Genomic DNA, 24,456 nt, shown 5'->3' on the forward strand with positions numbered 1-24,456 from the left:
GGCAGTAAGAGCACAGAGCCATGTCTTAAGCCCACATTTCAACCATATTTAATACAGGGTAAGTAAAGAAGAAGGAAAAAGGCTTTAGACTAAAGTTAAGTGGCCGGAAGAGATGACAAACATGAGCACATTATGAAAATCCGCTTGTGCTTTTCTTCTACCTGAAATATGTATTATCAACGGCTGTATGTCAGTGCTGAGTGGGAGTCTTTTTTAGCTGGTGAATTGTTAATTTCGAACAAAATGAATGAAGGCGGTGGTTCTTTGGATGCATACAAACTTACTTTTGCAACCCTGAAGCAGTGTCAGAGCTTATTTACCATTTCAGAGTGGAAAATTCAGATCTGCTGCAGACACAAAAGTACATAAAAGTCAAACTAAATCAAGATTTGACCAAGGAAAATATTCTAACCTCAAAGGAAGGAAAATAATTCTGATTGCTGTTTATTTCAAAAATATGTTTAAATTAAGAATTGTTTAAAGACAATTCTCGTTTAATGGAAACCCACTAGAGATAATAGGCAGGTAATTATGTACAGTGCCTTGGAAAACTATTCATAACCCGTAAACCCATTTGATAGCATTAGCTTTCAGCTTTCAGGATGCTGCATAATTGTGAAATGGAAAGAAAAGGATGCATTTTCAACAGGGTTAGGTTCTAAAACAATATCTAAAGCTTTTAACATCTCACTTTTAATCTTTAATTTGAAAATGATAAAGAGTATAGCACAACTGTAAACACAACCATCCGTCTATAGATATCACATTTCTGATGTGATAAATAATAATAAAATAAATAAATAAAAATAAATTAAAGTCTTTGAAATTATTCATTTGTGGAAAATGTTAACCAACTTTGATAATATTACTTTTTTAACATCATATACAATGCCAGTCCATACCTGTCCTTCCTCTTTTTTCTGTCACTCTCGTTTACTAGCTTGACTTTTTTGTGAGGGCAATGCTATAAGTATCTTATCGTTTATATATATATATATATATATATATATATATATATATATATATATATATATATATATATATATATATAAAGACCTTGTCACTTTGGCCTATTCAGTATGATAAAGAAAAGCCTCTTTGAACTCAAGCCTTAGATTTGCATGTAATCCCTTTGAATCTGTCCTCCTCTACCTTCAAGGAACTGTCAAGACTCACACAGTCAGAAAACTCCCCTTCTTTTAATGTTTAAATATTTGACTAAAATCCATGTTGCTCCTATTGACTACAATCTTGAACCAATGGTTCAATGCTATTTTCAACCTTGGGAAATCTCCTTGGACAAATGCGTTTATCATAAGACATAAGATATATGCTCAATTATGTTTTTTGTTGTTTGTATTGCATATCAACCTACAATGCAATGATATTCAGTATTAACCAAGGATGGGAACTAGTGGAATAATTTTGCTGATATTTAGCTCACTTGTTATAAAGAACACATAAATGTTGTCACTCGGCAGGATATGTTTGTGTGAAGCCAGCTGGATTCAAATGGATCTTTTGAGAGCTTTTATCATCTGGCTGTAATGGGCCTGAGCAAGTATGAGCTGTTATCTCTGCAGGTTCATGGGCTATAATCCCCTTTCAATGTTCTGTTTGGGTTGTGGAGAACAATTAAATGTGGCAAACATGTAGATCAGAGAATGCTGAAATCGTGGTTAAAGAGCCAATATGTGTTTCTGGATTGCCTTTATAATTGCTTACTGAAGCATCAAATAGTTACAAGGAAATTACTTTGTAGCAATAATTTTGCAATTCACCTGTTACTGATGAAGAAATATGCAGATTAGACATTGATGTCACCTCCTAACCTAAATCTCCCATCCTCTCAAAGGCACAATTATTTTCCTATTAGGTTTTAAATTTACATGCACAGTCACACATATAAACAAAAGACACCTAAGCCCTGTCAACTTTGAAGTATGCAAACACAATGTGCTTTTCTGATATAATTAATATACCAATTAGGAAGAAAGAAAACTGGCTTCCCAAAGGCAGCTTTGCCCTGGCATTGCTAATTAAATCAGGGACATATGAGTGATATGAGTCCTGATCACATCTGACAGCCAGTTTCGATGCAAATAGCTGCAATAGGTAGGTGTACACAAGTGCCTAAGTGCAAGTGAGCATATATGGAGTAAGGAAGCTATCAAAAAAGATGTCTGCAAATTCTAAGAACTTGGTATTTTTATGTCTGAAAAATACTGTACACATTATGGTGTCATTATGGTGTCATATATGAGAGTCTAAAAAATGTTGTGGGTTAGGAATGTTTTATGTGACTTGTGTCTAAAGTCTTCAGAATACAACTCTAATTTATCTGACTGCAAATCATCACTGCTATGTATGGGGTACTGACTCTGACATATTCAAATAATATACAAATATATACAGAAATAAATACATGCTGAATAAATATATAAGCATAAAACAAATACAGGAAAATACAGCAAATAAATAAATAAATGTAAGCAGCAATTAAATTATACAATCAGACATAAAAGTAAATCTCTCTTATAATTAGTGTATTTATTTATTCCTAGATTTAATAATCAGCTCATTTTTTTCATTATATTTCTAAACTTAATTAATTTGTTTTTAAATGTGTTTGTGTTTAAATGTGTTTATTTATGTCTATGTTTTAGTAGTTTTGTCTGTTTTATTCTTCCATTCTATATTTTCACCCCATTTATTTCTTCCACCTTATATATTTATGCCTGTCCTTTTTCCATTTCTGTATGCATTTCTGCCTCATTATGCAATTGATGAGGGGTGGTCTTAAAGGGAAAACTGCTCCCTATTGGTTGGTTAGCATCAGCCCTCTACAGTAGGTTCTTGCTGCCATCATGCCTGCTGCTACCAGCAGCTGTCACATTGGATCAGAGAGCTGAGGCATTAAACAACTTGATTTGAAAACATCATTGCAATCCCGGACTTTATTATCTGTCGTGTGAACGTTCTGACTGAACGTGTGTTTCATTAAGCGGCTCACATGGACACAGAGGTCGTGCCTGTTCTGCCGATCGAAACTATAGCCCCTGTGCTCGGAGCTCGCATTGGGCTGGAGTAGCGGTTTCAGTCAGCTTTTTCTTATTTCCAGCCAAATTAAATTATATCCTGAGGCAAATAATGGCTAGGTAAAACTAACTTATTCTGAGTTCATAGAATTGCAAGCAACAGTTTGGACAGCTTATTGGCACCACTAGGGGGCAAAATTATTATTTAAAATTTTTAATTTTGACTAGTCATAATTAAGTCTGAGATAAATTGAATCATAATTACGGATGTGGTACCTTGCAAATTCCGAATCTGGTGACTGATTTTATGTTAAAACAATAGCGTGCTTAACCGTCAATCTCTGAGATTGACCGACTTGGAAGCAGTGTTGCCAATTTAAGTGACTTTTTCGCTATATATAGCGACTTTTCAGGGCCATCTGGTGACTTGTTTTTCAAAAAAAGCAACGAGCGACAAATCTAGCGACTTTTTCCGAGTTACTGCCGACTAGCGACTTCACGTGGAAGCACCAATCATTGTGTAGTTACTGTCTTGAGGGAGCAGCGAGTGCTGCCGTGAGTGAGTGCTGTCTTTCTCTCACACACACACACACAAACACTACAGATGCCTTGTCCTGAAATCCATGCAATTTCAGTCAGAGCACATGAAGCACTCTTGCGAGGAAAGAGAGCAGAGAGGAGTACCACTCCATTACATTTTCATATACAAAATGTATATAACACGTGTACAAAGCTGCTGGTAATTCCACCTTGGATTACAAAGTAGGATATAAATAATGTAAATATAGTTTTTCTCTTAAACTGTTTCACTAAAATATTTCCATGAATTTCATTGATGCACAGCTTGAATTTCTTATTCTTCTCATTCACTGTCTTTTTGGTAAACAATTTGATGTATGCAGTGTGGATTCACGCAATGTATAAAAAAAATCATTATTTTAGAAAGTTGTAGTTACAAACATATTTAGAGTGTTTTTAAAAACATTTTGACTTGCCAAAAGCTTCTCTTACCTGTAGCCTAGATTACAAGTACGTGGACAAATATGCAAATTACATGATGACGTTATCTAGAGACTTCTAGCGACTTTTAGGACAACCAATAGCGACTTTCTTTGCTAAGGAGTTAGAAACAGTGCTGGGAAGCCATGGGATAGGAAGGTCCACTGGGCTTATATTTTGACCATTGTTGTACAACTACTGTATTCCAGATGACATTTAGGGACAAACCAACATAATAATATTTAGAAGTGTCCATGCTGACAGAGCTTTGTGCAAACTGCTCATAAATGGTGGCTAGATTTAGCATGATGTCTAATTGTTAGGTTAATCAGCAGAAGCAACTTGTGAGCTGTTGGTGCTTGCAAGTTTCTTGACTGTCCTGGTCCTTATCCCCTCACTGTTTGATGACGGCGGAGTTGGAAGCAAACAGTGTAGCTTAATAAAATCAATAAAATAGATCAATCATATTCAAATAAAAGCATCTTAGCCTTATGTAGGGTGTCAGCTAATGCTAGTTCGCAGCTCTGCTGCAGCTCCGCGCACTTTTCTACTCACAAACTTGAATTTGTTCCACAGCAGCAAAGACTTGTAGTCATAGAAGTTAGAGTTGTAATTACAAGACTTTGGATTCACAACTTTCTAATTCATACTTGCATAAAAGCAATCTTAACCCACACAATATTTCACTCACTCTATGACAGCAGGATTTTGTATTTGAATTTTTGACACATATTTATGTCCTAACCTTCAAGTGCTCAACCCACATGCAGAGCACTATCAGGAGACACGGAGCGGTTTAAGATGTTTATTGAGGTACGTGCAACAGAGAGGCTCGCAACGCGAGCAGCTGACAGCACAGCAGGGGCGGGACTGATCAGTGACAGGCTCGCAGAGGGAGAGGCAGACAGAAACGCAGGAGCGGGACCAATCACACTGCGGATAGAAAAAAATCAGCTGATTAGACCAAGCCCAGGAGAACTGTAAGCCTAGAGAATGATACGCTTATCGTCGGGTTCAGGTAACCTATCCGCGGGGGGAGTGATTCCAGCAGGCGGATTCGGCAAGGCTCACTTCTATGATGAAAACGATGACTGATCAACAGGTGAGCGGGCAGATGGGACGAGGCAGTCTGAGCAGCACCATAGCCGAAAGCAGTGAGCGGAGGGCAGCTGGAGGAACCAGCGAAGTGTGGGAAGGGATCTCAGCCCGACTTGGTAGACCAAGTGATCACGAAGAGGATTTCCAGAGTGGGATCCGGAACAAGGAAACTCGGAGCTTTGACCTGAGACTTCGGGATACGTGGGCACTTGGAGTGGAATCCTAAGTGCGAGGCCACCTGGCAGAGACAGGAAGAGGAGTTTAGCGCAGGTAATGGGTTTGCTGTCATGAGACAGAGGCCACTGAGTCATACAAGGTTAACAATCTGGCATCCTCCAGCTGACTGAACTCAGCTTTTATGCCTCTATACGGAGCCGCCGAACGAGCCGTAGGTGTGCACCATGCCCACCTGTCAAACTGCAGTCACCTGTGAGAGGGAGAGAAGAGAGCAGGCAGTGCCTGCAAAAAAACAGTACAGCACTGCTAGCAGAATCCGGACAATGGAAATATGAATTGTTAAAATCATAGACAGATCTTTTTGACAGCTTGCTTAGTTCATAAGCATACACACAAAAGCAGGTAGGGTGTAAATGTCTCGCAAATGTCTTAAAAAGTGATGTAGGTGATTTGCTAAACAAATCTGTGAGCAATGCTTACCCTTGCAAATGTACACATTTCCCCCCTCAACTGAGACAGATATCTATTGAAAACAAAAAAAGATTTTGAGAATCTGATAAAATGTTGGTGTGCAAAGAATGTCTGAAAGAATCACTGTGTATTTCTACTGTCACACTATTAAGTATCTGCCTTGCATTTCAATAGCATGCTGCATGCATAAGATTTTTTTTTTCCAGCATAATGCCTCAAAAAGAGAGTCACTCACCTCAGATTACCAAATGCATGAAGTGGACCCCAAAGCATGGCAGTCAGATTCATTTTCTGATTATATCAGCTAATAACTACGTTATGATGTAGGGAGGTTTAATAGCCTACAAAATAGTTTCTGAAAAAAGGAATCATCAAAGAAGCCACAGGTTCAGTCCTTATTCAATAGTCAAGATGGAATTTATTTTTAGTGGAATGCAAATAGTCTCCAAAATCCCAAAAAACTACTATCTCAGAATGGGTGTATATATACTAGATTACTCAATTCATGTCTATACGAAATACTGTGACTAATCCAGGGGTTAAAGCAAAAATAATCAGTTTGATTAAACATTTTTTCTAGTCAGCCCTATAATCCTGGGGCTGTGGATGCCGTGCCACATTACGTACTACACTTGCTTATTGTGCAAAGTCAACTTTAACCAAATCTGGCAGTTTTAAAATATGCATTAACTATTCCAGTGTCTCTCCCACCTTTCAGTTTAAGAGCCTTGGTGTCATTCTGGAAAGACCTTTCTATCCTCTCCTTTACTTTCCACATACATAACATAACCTGATTAATTTATTTTCATCTTTGCAGCATCCGGTAAACCTCACTTTTGAGACTCCCACCTTACTTGATGTGTACCGCACACTCCAGAAAAGGAAACATGTTGTTCTTGGCATCCTCTCTGGTACACCTTATGTTGCTGTCCACTGAGTTGATGTGGTGGGTAAATGCCTCAACTTCTTTGGTTTGGAGTGTCATCCACGTATCTAAACCAGTTAGTTGGTGGTGTTCCTTTGTAAGCACTTAGTGCCCTTCTCTCCATCTCCTCCATGTACAAATTGGCCACAATGGGTGACACTGGGGAGCCCATGGCACACCATGTTTATGTTGGTAAAAGTTGTCTCGGTACTTGAAATATGTGCTTGTGAGACAGAGGTCCAACAAGTCACAAATCTGGTTTCATGTTAAATTGGTTCTGTCTTTTAGTGATTCATCATGTTCCAACTTAGTCCTGACAGTGTTCACTGCCTCTGATGTTGAAATGCAACTGAAAAGAGAGGTGACAGAGGAAACAACAGTTTCCCCAGGAGCCAGTCTCAGGTGTCGGACTTTGAAAATTAAGTCTGCAGAGTTTTGTATGTGGCTTGGAGTGTTTCCAACCAGCAGAGCCAAAATTGTTGCAAGATGTTTTGCAACTTTGTATGTGATCGAGTTAATGCTGCTGACAATGGGTCTGAGAGGCATTCCTTCTTTGTGTATTTTTGGAAGTCCATATATGCATGGAATGGCCTCACCTGGGTACAGCTGATAGTAGCGGGAGCGAATACTTTCTGTTTTTCTAGTTTTTGTAGACAGTTTTTTTTTTTTTTAGTTGTTGGTTGGGTCCCTTTTCAAGCTTTTATATGTGTTACTGTCCATCAGTAGATGCATTATTTTCTAATGGTAATCGGTTGTGTTAAGTACCACTGTGCATTTGTCTTTGTCTGCTGGCAAAACTGTAATGTTGCAGTCTTTGCTGAGGGATGTAATGGCCATACTCTCCTTTGTCATGATGTTTGAAGTGGGCACATTTGCACTGGAAAGTGCTGCTGTGACTTTTATACTAAGTTCTTCCACTTCTGCCATGTTGTTATTTCTTATGGCTGACTCAGAGGCAGTGATGTGTTCTGTTATCGGAAGTTGCTTAGGGGTTATGGCAAGGTTAAGACCTTTAGACAAAACATTCATCTCTGTGTGAGTTCTCTGTTTGAGATAATTTTCACCCACTGGTTCTGAGTCCCCTTTCTGTACCCCAGCAGTAGCAGAAGTGGCACTTGTGTTCACTAGAAGAGACTGGAATTTTCGTTGTTGGCTTTCTTTGTTACGAAGAGGGACTGATGGACCCAGTATTCACCCAGACAAGCAGAGGTTTGGATAAAAAGGCAATTTATTAAACTGAAAAACAGGCTGGAACAAAAAAGGGCATAAATCCGTAAAACGGGAGGACATTGTCCACAAACTTAAAATAGTCCAGAGCCGACACACGGCAGACTAACTAATCAAAACAGGGGACAGGCTAACTTCAATATTCAAAAAAGCAGAACCAAGTCAGGCAAAACAGGGAGGCATTAAAAAAAGACCCTTGGAAACCATAAGCCTCAATAACAGCCTCTGGAGTGTTTCTGGTAGTGACAGCTAATATAAACACTCTGAGAGTTGACTGTCACACAGAGTGAGTGGGGGCAGAGACGTCTGAGGAAACCCCGAGACTTTAGAGTTTCCAGGGAGCCTTGGTTGCTTGGCCCCTCCACAAGGCCCAGGGATCCGGCCGTTATGTCGAGGACCCCGACGCTTGTCACGATGGGACCTCCGCCCTCTCCTATCTTGACAAGGCACTGGGCCTCCAGGACTCCAACCAGAAACTGAGTTGCGAACTGGAGAGGAAGTTGACTGAATACCGATGTTGCAGGCCGGCGGCGGACCCTAAAACCCACACTGAAAGAACCCGAGGCGTTGACCAGACCTTCGGAGATGGGCTTTGGACCCAAGGCATTGACCGGAACCTCGGAGACAGAGGCACGATCGAGGAGTCCGACAGACCCTTGGCAGCAGGAACAAACTCCGTGGCATCATCCAGGCCCACAGTGACAGAAACGGAGTCACGAGTGTTGACCTCAGCTGGTTTAAGGTCAGCGGGTGAAGAGGGATGATGGTACAGAGTCCTGAGTGCTTGCCTATAATTTTCCTCCAGACCCTTTAACTTTGCCTCCAACTCCGGAGAGTAATTACTGAACAGGGCCTCTCTCAGGTTCTTAATGATGGGTGCAAAGATACAAAGCCTATTCTCCTGCTCCTCAACAGACGGGGAGGAGTTGGAGGGATTAGCTGGAGCAAGATTGGGGCTGGTTGCCAAATCACAGCCCAGCAAAAACCGAGTCGGGGTCGAAACAGATTTTTAATCAGCCCGGTGGGAGTCCATTGCTAGTGCCGGGGTGACCTGACTGACAGGACCACGCTGGGACTTGTGGTGTCGGCCGGAGCAGGGTCGCTTAGGGCCCCGAGTCCTCCCACGGAGGTAGGAATGTCTGAGTCCACTGCGGCTGACAAACCCCCTCCTTCGCAGCTGGAAACTGGTCTGATTTAAAAAAAAAAGGCTGGGGTGTAAGTCCTCTATCAGGTCTGCCTCAACCTCCAAAAATACCTCTGGGTTGGGGCAGAATCCTCAAGATGAGCCAAAACCAGAACCCTCTGGTGCTTGGACCGTCTGGCTCGAAGCACATAGAGGAGGGAGAGCACCTAAAACCATGGCTCTTCATGAGAGCAAGCACTGAGTAGGTGGAGAGCTCATGATGAGGAAAAAAAAAGGGAGCAAGGAAAAAAAAAACCTACATACTGGTCTGGCGATGGGTCCGGTTAGGGCCAGATCATTCTGTCATGAAGGGGGACTGATGGACCCAGTATTCACCCAGACAGGCAGAGGTTTGGATAAAAGGCAATTTATTTAACTGAAAACAAACAGGCATAATGGCAAAAAACGGGAGGACCATGTCCACAAACTGAAAATAGTCCAGCATCTAGATCAGGCAGGAAAAACAGATTATGGGGGCAAGGCTGGCTCAGATATCCGAAGGCAAACAGGGTCAGATCAACAGGCAAACAGAGGAGAGAGAAAGCTGGACTAGACTCACCAATATGCATGGAAAGACAATGATCTGGCAGAGTACATGAGATAGAGGCAGGTTAAAAGTAGAGGAGTGAGCAGGTGAATGGAGTGAAACTAATTATCAGAATGGGTGGAGCTGGTCACACAAACTTTGTTCAGCTTGGCACATAAATAAAGTTATCTGTCAGACAACTTGGATCAGTTTTGTAGGATCTTGGCTGAGCATTGTGTTTTCAAAATTGCACTTCTGGAAAGGTCTACCTGCTATTTTGACAGGACATGAATTATTTGTAAGCTTTGCCAATATTTTGCTCAATGCACAGATGTAATGCAGAGCTGTAAATTATATTTACTTCAACAAAATAGTACTGTGAGTTTATTTGGACCCTCTATTGAGAGGCATTGAAGGGGTGGGAGGTGTTGCTGCAAAGTATTCAAAGTAATTCAAATCATCAGCTTTTGTTAACACCTCCTGGCTTGGGGTGATTCTAAAGAAACTTTGAGGGTTGTTTTCTCCCTAATCGTTTTGCAGAGTGCCAACGTCCTTTACCAATCCCATCGTCCATATATACATATGTTACATCTGTGGCATCCACAACGCCTGTGAATTATCCGTTATTTTTCCAATAACTGCTTTCAGCAGCTCCAACAAACTGGAGCTTCATGTAATCTCTATCACATATGTGTATAAGTTTAAAGACAAATGTCATACCACCTGTGTTGTGAAGTGACTTTATACTATTTGCTCAAATGGGTTGTTTTTACCTACTAAAGTATGTTTAACCCAACACCTCAACAGTTTCATGGGCAGCTGGGTAAGTCATTAGCCATCTGAGAATTGTTTTGTCTTCTTTATCACTATGTTTGACTTCTAATTATATGCCATAAAATAAATGTATTGTGAATGCTTGTGAAAACGTAAAAAGAAGTGATAATTCCAAAGCAAAGTCTGCCTGACTGAAATGTTCCCTTGTTTCGAATCAATTAATTGTCTTAGGTTTTGACATGTTATAAACAAAAAGAATTAAAGTTATCTGTTAAAACACGTGATTGTGGGCAATAGTGTGGGATTTTTATTTATTTAAATTATTTATCTATTTTTGGGATGGTGTGGCTGAATGATAGGACAACAAAAACGCACTACACAAGCAGCAGGAGGAAACACATTTTGATAAACTAGGATGCTAACAAAATATTGTTTGCAATATTATTTTTAAAGTGAAGGACAAACATCAAGAATAACTAAACTTGCTGTTACCAGTTGTTTTCAAGCTAGCATTAGCACTGCCGCACAGCTGGTTGCCACAGAGAGGTAGAAAAGTGGCAGTTCAAAACTACCATAGCCCATTGAGTAATAAATGTGTTGTAAAAACAAAAGTACATACTCTTAAGTTTGTGGGATGACAAGGCTGTGTCAAAATTAAAGTATAGGCTTCCTGAGTAAATACTGTAGTCTGTATGAAGTAATGTTTGCAATATGTCTGTAGCACTCCTTTGTGGAAAGGTAACGTTATTTTAATATTGAGCCCATAAAAGAGGTGCATATTTTGGAGTTGATATTCTGTACTTCAGATGATGTATCTGATATAAATTTTGGTCAAACCAAACTACAAAGGGAATGTTTGAACTGGGTATGTATTAATGTGTTTTGAGCCTTCTTGCATGTTTCATTGTCCAATTTGAAATGAAGCAAAAGTGACAAAAATGCAGAAAACAAATTCAGTAAGAAAGCTGCTGTGAATTTATTACAACATTGATTCCTTGAGATCAAAGGATCGAGAAATGTTCAATTCAAAATAGGCAGGAACATTGCCATCTGAAAAAAGTGCTAAGGGAACCAGACTAATAAGCTGACAACATGACAGACAGATAGGCAGGCAGGACAAAGAGGATGGGATAGGAATGCTGAAAGGGAGGTGAAGTGATGCAAGCATTACCGAGTCAAACAAATCTAAAACTGGACCTGAGAGTTGAGGTAAAAAAAAGTAGCTGGGTATAGCCTAGTAAAATGACAAATCTTAATAAAGATATTGATCTATACATAATTAGTCATCTAAATAATTATTTATAAAAATAGGAGAGAAATCTACATAGAAAGTACAAAACATTTATCATGTTATGCCAGAAGCTGTTTGAATATGATTATTATTATTGATAATTATAATTTGGTATTATAATTTTAATAATAGGTCATTCAAACTCAAATAGTAGCTATAACAAAATATGGCTCAAATGGTGGTGACACCATAAGCTTGTAATGATTTATAACACTAATGTATTTATTAATTAGCTGTTATGAACTCAGTTGTGCTGGAACAGGAGGCCTGATCGGTTTCTGGCCGATGAGATTTATCCAGCAGCGTTGATAACTCAAATTATAAGTGCAATTAGAGTTTAAACCGTTACTCCTTTATCAACAATCCAATGATAATGTTATAAAATATTTCAAAATAAGCTTAATTTTGCCCGCTTAATCCCTCATGGCGTCGCAGGTGTTGCTGGAGCCTTTTTCCCGATATAAAATAATTGTAGCCGTCCAGTGGTTTCAGGGGCTTTCATGCTCTCTCGTCTGTACTGGCCTGCCGTGTTTATAAGGCAGCTGTATGTGTCGCGGTACAGAACACTTGGCCAGCATTTCACAGACTCGCTCCGTCCCTTCAGGCTTTTGCTGTGTGGATCTGGCAATCTGATACCATCAACCATCAACTTACTCTTAAAACGATCTTGTGATACATTATCTAAAGAAGAAAAATACGTGGAGAACTCGTCAGTTTCTCTGTTTGCGTCCGCCATTGTGTTCGCCATTGCCTAGCGCGCATCAAAACAATAGCAGTGAACTACCCTGTTGATGTCAACTCTTATCAGATATCTACAACACGTAGACAATATTATTTTAGTAAAAACTGTATTCATTAGAATGACAAAAAAAAAAAAACAGATACTCAGTCAGAACATACAGGGAATTAATAGCTTGACTCACTAATCATTAGCAAACATTAATGTAATCTAAAAACGTAAAAAGATGAGACACTGAAGTAGATAATGGCAGGACACAAGGTGAACTGAAAGCTTTTGGGAAACTGCATCCAAACCTGGTACCGTGGTCTCTCCTCCTGCAGAACTGTCTATATTATGCTTGAAATGATGGAAAAAAAGACTTCACATTTCACTAAGGTTTTAATTAGGTTTACATGACAAGCCTATCTTAGAGAAATATTTATTATGTATGTACATAAAAGTGAAACTGCTGTGTTTTATCTTTAAAATGAACAATGCATTGCTACATGCATGCTCAGTATGAGGGTTTGATGCAAAACCATCAACAATGCTGAGTCCACTGTGTCTCTACGCTCTTTCATGAGGAGTGAATGCTGCTTGTCAAGACTTGATGCAATCTACTGGGTTTCCTTAGATAGGAAACTTTTTGACCATTCTGTCTGTGTGGTTTGATTGAATTTGACTTTACAAATTGTCTTAAGATGACGCATGTTGTGAATTGGCACTATAATAATAAATTGGGTTGAATTGAATAAATGGTTGCAGAATAGTGACTTGCCCAAATCAGGCTGCGGTTGTAAAGGATGACGCTGGTGAACCTGATATTCAGCTGGACGCAGTGTCACGTTTTTAAAAGGTTTATTATGAGGATGATTAGCGACAGCTGAAGCAGGCAAGCAGAACCAGACTTGACTGATGAGTTATGGCAGATGGTGCAGGCAGGCAGGAATGAGCAGGGGACCAGAGGATGCAGGTAGTGAAAGACTAGAACAGGCGATGTGGACTGGGGAACCACCAGAACGAGTAGAGCAAGCGGCTGGACCTCACAGGGAAACAGGCAGAACTGCAGCATGGAGACACAGGCAACTTTTATCTGAAGCCCAGCTGGCTAAGCACACAGCAACTGGTAGAAGCAGGGCACATCACACTAGAAGAGAAGAGACATTCTGGCAGGGATGAGTTGGCTGAAGCAGGTATAATTAAGCAGGTGAACAGGTGACCAGAGTTGACGTTAATTACATGCAGCAGGTGGAGTTGATGTGGGCCTATTGACTGGTCGCTGAGCTGATTAGATTGGCTGGGAGGTGACAGGCGGATAAGAAAAGTCCAAAGCAAAACAAACAAAAACCTAAATCATGACAGCGGTTACAATGGAAAACAGACTCCAACCTAAGTTAGAAGTAGGCTTATTATTGATGAACTTACTGCATAGACTTAACAAGTCTAATGAGAAGTCGTGTCTCAATGAGACACCCTCTGTAAATAATGGTTTATTGATAGAAAGTTTTGAGGTCTACTTTCTCACCTAAAATATCTTAAAACTTATTTTTGTGACAATTTAATTGTGATATAAAATTACAGATTTATGCAAGTATCTTCTCCATTAATCACAGGTGGTGATGCAATGCATACTGGGACACCTAGCTGTCTCAAGTCCATATGCTGTTCAATTGATGTTTATTTTGTTCCACGCATGATGCCTGTGACCCCATGATGTAATTTTGACAGTTTATTCACTGTTTTGGATTTGTCTCCAAAGAAAACAATCCACATTCATAAATTTACGATTCACATTTATATTCTAGGTGATCAAAGGCAGATTTCCCAGTTGGGCTATGTCTGATTTGATTGAAAGGAAAAAAATACAAATCTTAAATTTAAGTTAAAATGTAAAGTAATTCACAAAATTACTTTTATGATTACGGTCAATTATTGAAACCTTACCACAAACTCGAGTCCTCGAGGGCTCTGTTACTTTAAAATGCATCTCTGTTTCAACACACTTGACTCCATCAGCTCTAATATGTAATATTGGCAGAGCTCTGTAGAGCTTGACTGTATGCTAGAGAGGTACATTGTTCACTCGATTTGATCTCGTTACCAGACTTGCAAAAATCTGAGAAATGTTTCAGCCAAAAAAGATGCCAGGCCCCGACAGATTACACTAAGACTGAACACACCGATGGACTGCTTTAACATTGCTGTATATTCTAAGTTGTCTGTTTTTTTTACTAAACTTTAGAGTGTTTTGTGATGCTCTAATTTGCATACCCTCTTTGCTCTTTTAAAAGCAAGGAACCTACTGGCAAAAGGCCACCATTAGTATATCCAAACGCTTCTGTCATGTTTTCTGTTAGGGGTAAAATGTCTCTTAAAAAGTGCACTTTTTGACACAATTCGGTTCTGGTAGATGTTGTTATTTTGGTTATGTTGGCTTTTCTGCCTTAGGGTTTATTTCTGTTTCTTGTTTGGTATTGTGTTGGATTCATGTTTAGCCTGTTTACTGTTTTAGTTATCTGGTTTCCTTTATTAGTTTTTATTATAGCTTGTGTTCTGTTCAGTCTTAGCTTTGTTTTCTATTTGGTCTTTATGGTTATTTTGGCTCTGTAGTTGTCCATCTTAGTTTCTGTCCCATCAGCCTCTCAGTCCCTACCCTGTCACTTCCCTTCCCCTGATTAGCTCCACCCATTCCAGTAATTAGTTTCACTCCATTCACCTGATCACTCCCTTACTTATACCTGCCTCTGCCCCCTGCAATCTGCCACATCATTGTTTATTTTTCCAATCCCTATCGGTGAGTCTTGTCCAGCATTCCCTGTTCCATGTTGGTTTAACTGACCGCTGCTTAGTTTATTCTACCTGCCTGTTTCCTGATCAGACCTATCTTTGGATTTTTGAGTTAGTCTGTCCCCTGTTTTTGTAGATAGTTTCATCTGTGACTGTTTTTTGTTATTTTTGGTTATTGGACATATTCTTCCCCTTTTTGGCCTGATGCCGTTTTTGTTTTTGCATTTTTGCATTTTTGTAAATAAATGATCTTTCACCTAACCTCTGCTTGTCTGGTTGAATACTGGGTCCATCTGTCTCTGGTTCTTGACACTTATATAGTACCTCCACAAAGGGAGACTTCAGGAGTATCCTTCATGCTAAAGCAATGATTTTAACGTGATGGACAAGGCTCACAGTGAAATTACTTCATCATGCACTACAGAAAGAAGTAGGAGTAAAATAACTGAACACTGAAATAAATACATCTTCTTAATGAAGAAGGACTTTTATTTAATAACAAATATAATTGTTCAATCAATTGTTTACATGTCCATTATTTACCTTCAATTAATGACAGATTTAAGTAAGAGTTTAACTATGTATTTTTTGTGTCATACTTTTATCTTGTGTTTCTAACTTACTTTAACAAATGGTTTATGACACCAAGTTAACCGATTAGTCAAATAAAACCTGACGAAGAAAATCTAGCTATGGGGAATTGCGTGGACAATAATCAATTTTAGACAGCCTTGTCCTCCAATGCAACCACTCATTCTACCAGATCCACCCGTCCAGAGTTAAAGTACATATACAAGGCTAAATGATGGTTTTTCCTCTCAGCCTTGTGAGGTTGATCTCTTAAAATGCATACGATAACCAAATAGATTAATGTTGAGCCTTGTCTGTTTGAACTGAAATACTTCAACAATTACTGTGGTGTAAGAATAGCTTTTGTTGACCTTTAGCTCCTTCTAAGATGAGGTCATATTGCTGGGAAGGGATGGGTATAGCATGTTTACTGTTATAAAGTACAGAAGACATGTAATTGAATCATATCATCATACAGCCTAGGTACTGATGAAGTGTACATGTAGAAAAGTTAAAATACAATGTGATAAAGCTTACCTTGTTCTCATTTGAATGCATTTCATGTATTTGTGGATATTGTTAGACTTTTTGAAGAAACATCCTGGATGGTAATCTTTTTTAACAGCATAACCTTCTACACTATAATTACATTTTAGCTTCAGGTAATTGCAAAATAATGCGCTTTCCTTATTTGAATATTCTAATTACAAGGACTGCCAGCCTTTACACTTGAAAAAAGGATCCGCGGAATTTGAGTTCACTCACCAACACAAAATGTATGTGTACAAAGTGTATCTCTGATGCAAGATATCACATTGATAAATTTGATAATTCACAAGTACAAAAGCTCAGAAACAGTAATCCCTATTTGTAAGGCTGACCTTTGTGGAAACAAATTGTTAAGCCCAGAGCGTTTCAGGAGCAATTTTCACCTGAAATTACATGTATGATTTAAATAAAGTACAGCACCAATAGTAAAAAGTGGAAAAAATAAATGTTATTTTTGTATGATACAAAGGCATTAAATAATATTTTTCAGGTGGAATCATTATTGCAAATGTCACCATATCCATAACAGGTGAACCTGTGAGTTTGTCAGAGTTGTGCCACAATGGGCCAAAACTGTGCCAAATGTGTTTTCCCCCATAAAAGGGAATCTGGTCAGAGAAGAGTGCAGATTTCCATAGTAGGACACTTTCTGAATATAACAAAATGTATAGTTGTGCACAGCATAATATTTATAACATTAATAGAAAATTAGATGAATTGTATAATTTAGTCTCCAAACAGAGGTATTTTATTGAAAGCAAGAATTTTCAATCCCAAACTATCATAATATATACAAAAAATGTAAATTTAGGTACACGTGGCTCAGTGTCAGGGTCACCTGGACTGTGCCACATATCCTTCCTGTCATCAGGCAGCGGTGTTGCCTGACCACTCTGCTTTGCAGCTTTGCTCTTTTTTTGGTCTGGATGAGTGCTCCTTTCTTCAAGGGCAGATGGAATCTTGCACTTCCCAGGTCTTGAAGCTGATAGTAGCTGCCTGGAAGGTGGCTGATACGACTCATCTTCACCACAATCGCTGTAGAACCAGTAAAATATATATTGAAGAATATGTTTAATCTAAAAGCCACATTCTAAAGGAAGTTGCATCTGACACTGATTTCTAATAATCATAGGAACATAATTCTAACACAGTTATGGCACATACAGTTTATAACTGCAGATCTTCGCAAAATAGACATCTCACCTTGAAGAAGATAAAGGCTCCGTTGAAGTGGCAGGGGCCAGGGTCTGCTGTGTTCCACATGGTCCTCTGATGTCCTCCTGGCTGTGAAAATATAGAAAAAGTAGTCTATTACAATATTTTCTGGTTATAAGAAAATAAATTATATATCATAGCCAGATAACATAAAAATGTTATAGTGCTGTAACAGTAACATTAATTGGTAAAGTGTGGATAATGTAAAAGTTTCATAATGTTCCTTGAATCAATTATACATACAGTAGCCTACGTGTGGTTCCTTTGCTCTGGGGGTGAGGGTGGGTGGGTGGATGGATGAGAGAATTCATTGTAAAGTATTCTGATTACAAGATCAGCATTATTTCCTACTGTATTCATATGCCCTAATTCTGAAAGAGCAGACACATAATGTAAAGATGCTAGAAATAAAAAGTTACAGTACAACTTACTTGTGAACCGGGTCTCTCAGAAGCATTTCCTCATCTTTTTCCACTTTCCACAATTTTTTTTTTCACAAAATACAAGCTGCTGTCTGAAGATTCTTCGACTTCTCCATCACTGGTCTGCCAAATTTCATCCAAAGCTTCCCAAACAGTCATTTTCGTCTTCTGTGCCATTATTATATTTGACGATCACGAGAAAAGAAAAACACCAAAAAGCAGTGGCGGCTGGCCAGTAGGGGGCGCTCAGGAACCGCCCCCTTTAAATTGTTTAGATAATAAATGATTTCTGAACTGCAAAGTGCTTAGAAATGTATTTATTCATACTGTGTGTTCAATAGACATGTTAGAATTTATTAAAATAGTAAATACATAATTCTATTTAATTGCTCACATTGTGCACACCTATCCTATATGCAGGGCGCCGTTCTAATCAGAGTGAATGTAGGCGCATCAACTTGGGCAAGCACGTGATCTGAGGCTGACTTTTAATTGGTTATTTAAGGTTTTCCACAGGGCGCAGCGCTCTGCGTCCCGGACACACCCATTCTGTTGTGTCATTACTGGTAGAGTGTCAGTACTGGCTAATTTTTTTTAAAACATTGTGTGATTGGACAATCCCCGATTTGACTCATTAGCGCAGCTGCAGTTCGTAAGGTCGATTCACCTTTACGTTTGCAAAGTGGAGTAGCTCAAAATGAGAGAAAATTCTGTTTTGTCTTTACAAAAAAATGCTTTTACAAAACGTTCACTTGAAGAAAAAAACAAGATAAAGGAGCTTGGACCGGATCGTCCCAATTTACAAATTCAGCAGCAGGCAAGTGATCTCTCCACTCCATGGTTGGACAAAGCAGTGTAGGTAGTAGTCAGCCAGTGAAGAAGCGTCTGACACTCAGTGTAGAAGACCATGAAAGGATTGCTGCAGAGGTGAGTTGTTGTGGAAAATCACTGTTACACTGGTTTATAGTAATGCTATTTAATATATTAGGAAGATGTGCGTTGTAGTTAAAAATACCTTTAGTTGTGTCTATGCTGTGTAGGTATGCTGATATAATGTTTGTCAGCAAGATATTTTATTATTTAAGTTGTACTGAAGTTTATGGGTAATGGGGAATAAAACATTTGGTTACTGAATTTTGTATAACTTGTCCCACAAAAATGTTGTAACACATTTCATAACACAGCCTTAAAAAATGGCAGCAAATGTTATTAAAATCAGGAAAACAATCTAGAAGAAGTCTTTTCAGAAACTGTCACGCTCTTGAAGATACTCATCACCACACCCATGACCACAGCAGAAGCTGAAAGGTGCTTTTCAACTCTGAAAAGAATCAAGACTTTTCTGAGAAACTCAATGACTCAGGACAGGCTGAATGCATTGGCCATGTTGTCAATGGAAAAAAGACTAGTCACAGAGATGACTGACTTTAACAAGAATATAATTGAGAAATTTGCAGGGCAGAAGGAAAGGAGGGCAAAATTCATGTTCAAATAGTGCTATTTTTTAAGATTTGTTTTGTTTGTTTTTCATTTGTTTGTTTGTGTGCGCCCCCCTCAGTTTTTTTAGCACCAGCCGCCACTGCCAAAAAGATTCATGAACAAACGGAGCAATCTGCACTTGGGGCTGTGCATAAAGTGATCTGAGTTAAATGCAGCCGTGTCTACAGATTTTAGGCACTGAGCATGTCTGTGTTACACATGGAAATTGTGTCACCGGAAATGGTCAGACAATGACCAGAATATTTCTGGCAGAATTGACATGTAGGGTGGACTTAAATCTCCTTTTCTTTGTTTACACTACTGTAAAACAAAAAATATTTGTGAAAAATGTATTTTGTGACTTGTTTTATAAACTTTAAAGCCCCCTCTTGAAATGCATGTGGGGAACAAAAGAAAATGTTACTGTGTTTGACCCATATCTAAAAATTGCTCAAAATATGCACCTGTCTGGTTTACCAAACTCGGGCTGATCAGGTGAAATAAGTTAAGAAGTTAAAGGAGCAATAAGTGATTTTCACCACTAGGTGGAGCTTGAGCACTGTCTGTAGACCAAAACAAGATGTGTATCAAGCCACGTCAGTCTTTACCTTGCTCCAGCACTCGCCACACATTTCCCCTTCTCACCCATCAGCTCATATGTGCATACTTGCAAAGGATAAATCCACAGCAAAACAGCATCCCCTTTTGGAGGAACTTGACTAGTGAAGAAGTAAGTAACTCAGAACTTTATAATGCTGTTAGGAAGAGAACATTTTGATCCGTTGGGTGTGCTCTCCGCCCTTTTGTGCCTGGCAGTGGCATTTTATGGGCAGGCAGTGGTTAAGCCATGAGTGGCAGCTGTCCAGGTGCGTAAGTGCACTTACGCATATACACGGACGGCCCGGCTATGTAAACAAGTGACTGGAGAACAACACAGAGAGATGGTGTGTGATGTTTAATCATAGTCCATCTAAAATGATACCTATAGTTCTTCACAAAAATACTTTTAATTCTTTCCATCTAAAATAACGACATTTCATTTATTACGTCTTTCAGTTTCAAAACAAAGAGAAGGGAAAAAAACTCTTTACTGTAGTCTCCTGGATATATGTTGTGCAATGGACTTTCATTGAATAGACACAATTTGACAAGACAGAGATTTTTAAATTCAATTTTCTGTCATTTCTATTTGATCTTCTCACAACTGAACATTTATCTATAATGCAAGTGCATCTTGCAGCAATATGTTCATCCATAATTGGTAGGTAGAGAAATAGAAGGTGAGGTCATTCAGCAAGATGCGTCAGAAAAGTGTACAGTAGAACCTTGAGTTCATATTAAAAGGTAAAAAAAAAAAACATCTAAGTACTACCCTTTTATACCAGTGGTGTTATCCCTTACAATTCACTTTGAAATGTCAGAAGTGATTATGTTTCTTTCTGCCAAGGTTCTTTGAGTATAACTGATTTATGTAAGTTTTGTAGGAGAGTTTGTAGCTTCGGCAGCATCAACAAAATTTCTACAAAACAGTGCTGGATTAATTTTAAGAATCTGAATTCTTCATGTTAAATTTGTAGCCCAAAATGTTTTGGAGAGGAAAGATGTTAAGGTGTATCAATATCACTCTGCACAGTAGGCTATTGGACTGCAAAGTCAAGGACCATTCTAAACACCTAATTAATTTAGAAACAATCAGAACATTTGACTGCACAGTTAATTTAATGCTACAAAAAGCAATAAATGTGTCCACCTATTTTAATATATTCATCCTAATACAATAATGGCAAGAAAAATAAATCAGTAAATCAATGAAAAATAAACAGAAATACACGGCTTGGCAAGGCAAGGTATGTTTATGTGTGTTGCACCATTTCTAACAGGTCGATTTAAAGTGCTTTAAAGAAAACGATGGGGAGAAACAAAATTAAAGAAAGTAAATAAATTAAGAGAATAATAATGTTAACAGAAACACTAAAAAAAATATCTTTCAATTTTATAGGACAGACTCATTGAACAATATTTTGCCGTGATTTAAAGGTACAGAGTTTTTATAAAGGATTTTCCAGAACTGAGAAGCACACAATATTTGACAAGTCTCTGATCTAAGGGGTCATGGTTTGCATCTCCCAAGCAAATCTAAAATACATATATTTTGACCCAAGAACATTCAGTGCCTTATCGACCATCAACAAGATTTTGAAAATCAGTTTGTGTAACGAATAAAGAGCTAATGCAGTGATTTAAGGACTGGTGTGATTTGATCCTTTTTCCTAGCCTGACTTTCGCCAGATGGATTTCATTCCACAGAGCTCCACGCATGAGTGGAGCTGTGTAGAGCTCGGCAGAGCTACATCCATCTGGCGAAAGTCAGGTTACCTTTTTCCTGGTCTTGGTCAGGATTTTCTCAGCAGCATTTTGACTGAACAACAGCTTCTCTTTCACAACAAAAAAACCCCAAAAAGAATCAAACACCCTGAAAATAAAAGTATGGACCAGCTTGTCATGTCCTGAGTTGGTAGGAAATAGTTAATTCTAGCAAAGTTTTTAAAATTGTAGAAGACTGATGTGGTCATAGACTTTATATGGATCTCAAAATGGAGTCCTTAGTCTCCCACACCTAGGTTTATTTAATGATTGACGATTGGTTGGAAGCTTTGGTTTTAGCCTCATTGAAACTAGATAAGTGCTTATCTCTAACCTTTCATTTTAGGGATTAAAATCTATGTCTTTGGCTATTTCGACAAGGAAAATTCTGACACATCCACACATTGATAATATACATACAATTCCTTAGATGGCAACGCGGGCAGCTGTGGCCACGGCCACCACGGAGCTCCGGCTTTTTTTTTTTTTTTGTCTGTTTGTTTTTGTTCACGTTGTCACCTCTCCAATCTATGATCCAGTTTGGGATGGAAAGAGCTGTAGGATCTGAGATTCTGCCCTGGAGTCCACAGATCGTACCGACCACTGAAACTGGACTTTATCCATCCTAATCTGCAATGTACAACAGAAGCTCACCTCTACCCGCCCTAGAGGCCGAGGCATCAGTGGACGTGCAAAAGGAGACGGTGGTTCAGATGTGCAGGCCTGCACAACCGGCTAAAAGCTAACCCACACAGCAGTGTTGTATAGTAACGAAGTAAAAATACATCACTACTGTAGTTAAGTATATTTTGGAGTACTTTATACTTTTCTCGAGTATAAAATTTTTTGATAACTTTTACTTTTACCTCACTATATTTCTGAACTCAATTGCATACTTTTACTCCAATACATTTTCAATGTTTGATTTGGTTACTCGTTACAAAAAGAGAGAGATGCACGCAAGTGTTTTGACTCCACCTACTGATTGACTGCCACAAAGTTGGGACTTGCCTGGGCTTGTTCATCACCACCAACAGGATAAGAAGCTGGTTCAGTGGTAAAACAGGTTAAGTTAACCTTGCGGTATGGGTAAAGCATCTGATAGCAGAGCCGAGAGTCCTAATTTTCTTAACTAAATGATACCTGCTGGTGTATCTATCAGCAGGTTTACCACTTCCTGTAAGTTAACTAAGCCTGGTTTATCAATTAACCATGTTCTTAGTATACACCCCCTGGTCTAAATTTTGCATGCACTTGGTTGTGTACAGTTTTAAAGTGCACAGCACTGACCTTATTTGAAGAAGGAAATCTGAAAGCTTACAAAAAGGTTGTATTTTCTGTCTAAACTTGGTCTAAATTTCTCCTGCACTTAGCTGTTTATATTATTTCAAGTGAATTTGACCTTCAAAGTTTACCAAAATCTAAAATGTCATTCAAACTGCATTTGCTTTGTTTTACTTTTTACTTATACTTTTTATTACATTACTTGAGTACATCTATTTTCACAGTAATTTTCATACTTAAGTACAAGACATTTCAGATACTTTAAGACTTTTACTCAAGTAACATTTCAGTCAATGACTTGGACTTTTACCAAAGTCATATTTTGGAGAGGTAACTATACTTTTACTTGACTCGAGATTTCAGTACTTTATGCAACACTGCCACACAGACAAGTGCTATCAAGCGTCGTCCTGGCCAGTGCAAGATCCCTTGCCAACAAATTCCCTAATCACTGCACATAAGATGGACAGTTACACAACGAGCTTCACAGAAAGGTGGCTGAGAGCAGTATTCTCGACGCCGTGGTGCAGCTAGCAAACTCTCTACCAGTTAATTTTAGCTTCCAGTTCTTGTTTTAACTTTTAAGACCCTGCATGGCCAGGCCCCCCCGTATATTTCTGACAAGCTTAAGCCTCAGACTTCTGCTAGAGCTCTGAGGTCGGCTGATCACAATCTTTTGTTAGCCCCACATTCTAGGTTTAAAACTCGTGGGGATCGCTCCTTTCAAGCTGATAAAAAATAATTTACATTGCTACAGTAGAATGTGTTCAACGTCTTATCATACCTGTGTGGTATTGGAGCTGCACAATGAAGGAGACGAGGGACTTAGCTCGGGTGGTGAGGACAGCACAGGGAATGGTGGGATACCGTCTGCAAGAAGTGGACTCAGTTTTTGCTGGACGAGTCCAGAGAAGGGCCAGACACATTATTACAGATCCTACCCACCCCGGCAATGCACTGTTTGTCCAGCTTCTAACAGGAAAATGTTTCAGGAACATCAAATCCAAAACAAATAGACTTAGAAACAGCTTCTTCACAAAAGCTGTAAAGGCTAACGCTTTCTGTAAAAATAAGGGCTAACGCCTTAAATAAAACTTTTTTCACACTTTTAACCATCTGGAATGTTTCATTGCACAGTCTCAAGCACAGTTCTGTATATTAAAGTTTAAGAATATTGCACATTAACTATCAGGAATGTTCATTTCAAAGTTTGATATTTAAATAGGACTGACTTTCAGAACTCGGTGCAAGTCCTAGCAGACCCTAAAGACTGTTTTGTTGTGCATGCTTAGATCTCTAAAAATCCTGTGTTATTACCTATACACATTGCCTATTTATTGTTTGTTGTTTATTGTG

This window comes from Fundulus heteroclitus, chromosome 8 (genome assembly GCF_011125445.2).
Source record: "Fundulus heteroclitus isolate FHET01 chromosome 8, MU-UCD_Fhet_4.1, whole genome shotgun sequence".
NCBI classification, from domain to species: Eukaryota; Metazoa; Chordata; class Actinopteri; order Cyprinodontiformes; family Fundulidae; genus Fundulus; species Fundulus heteroclitus.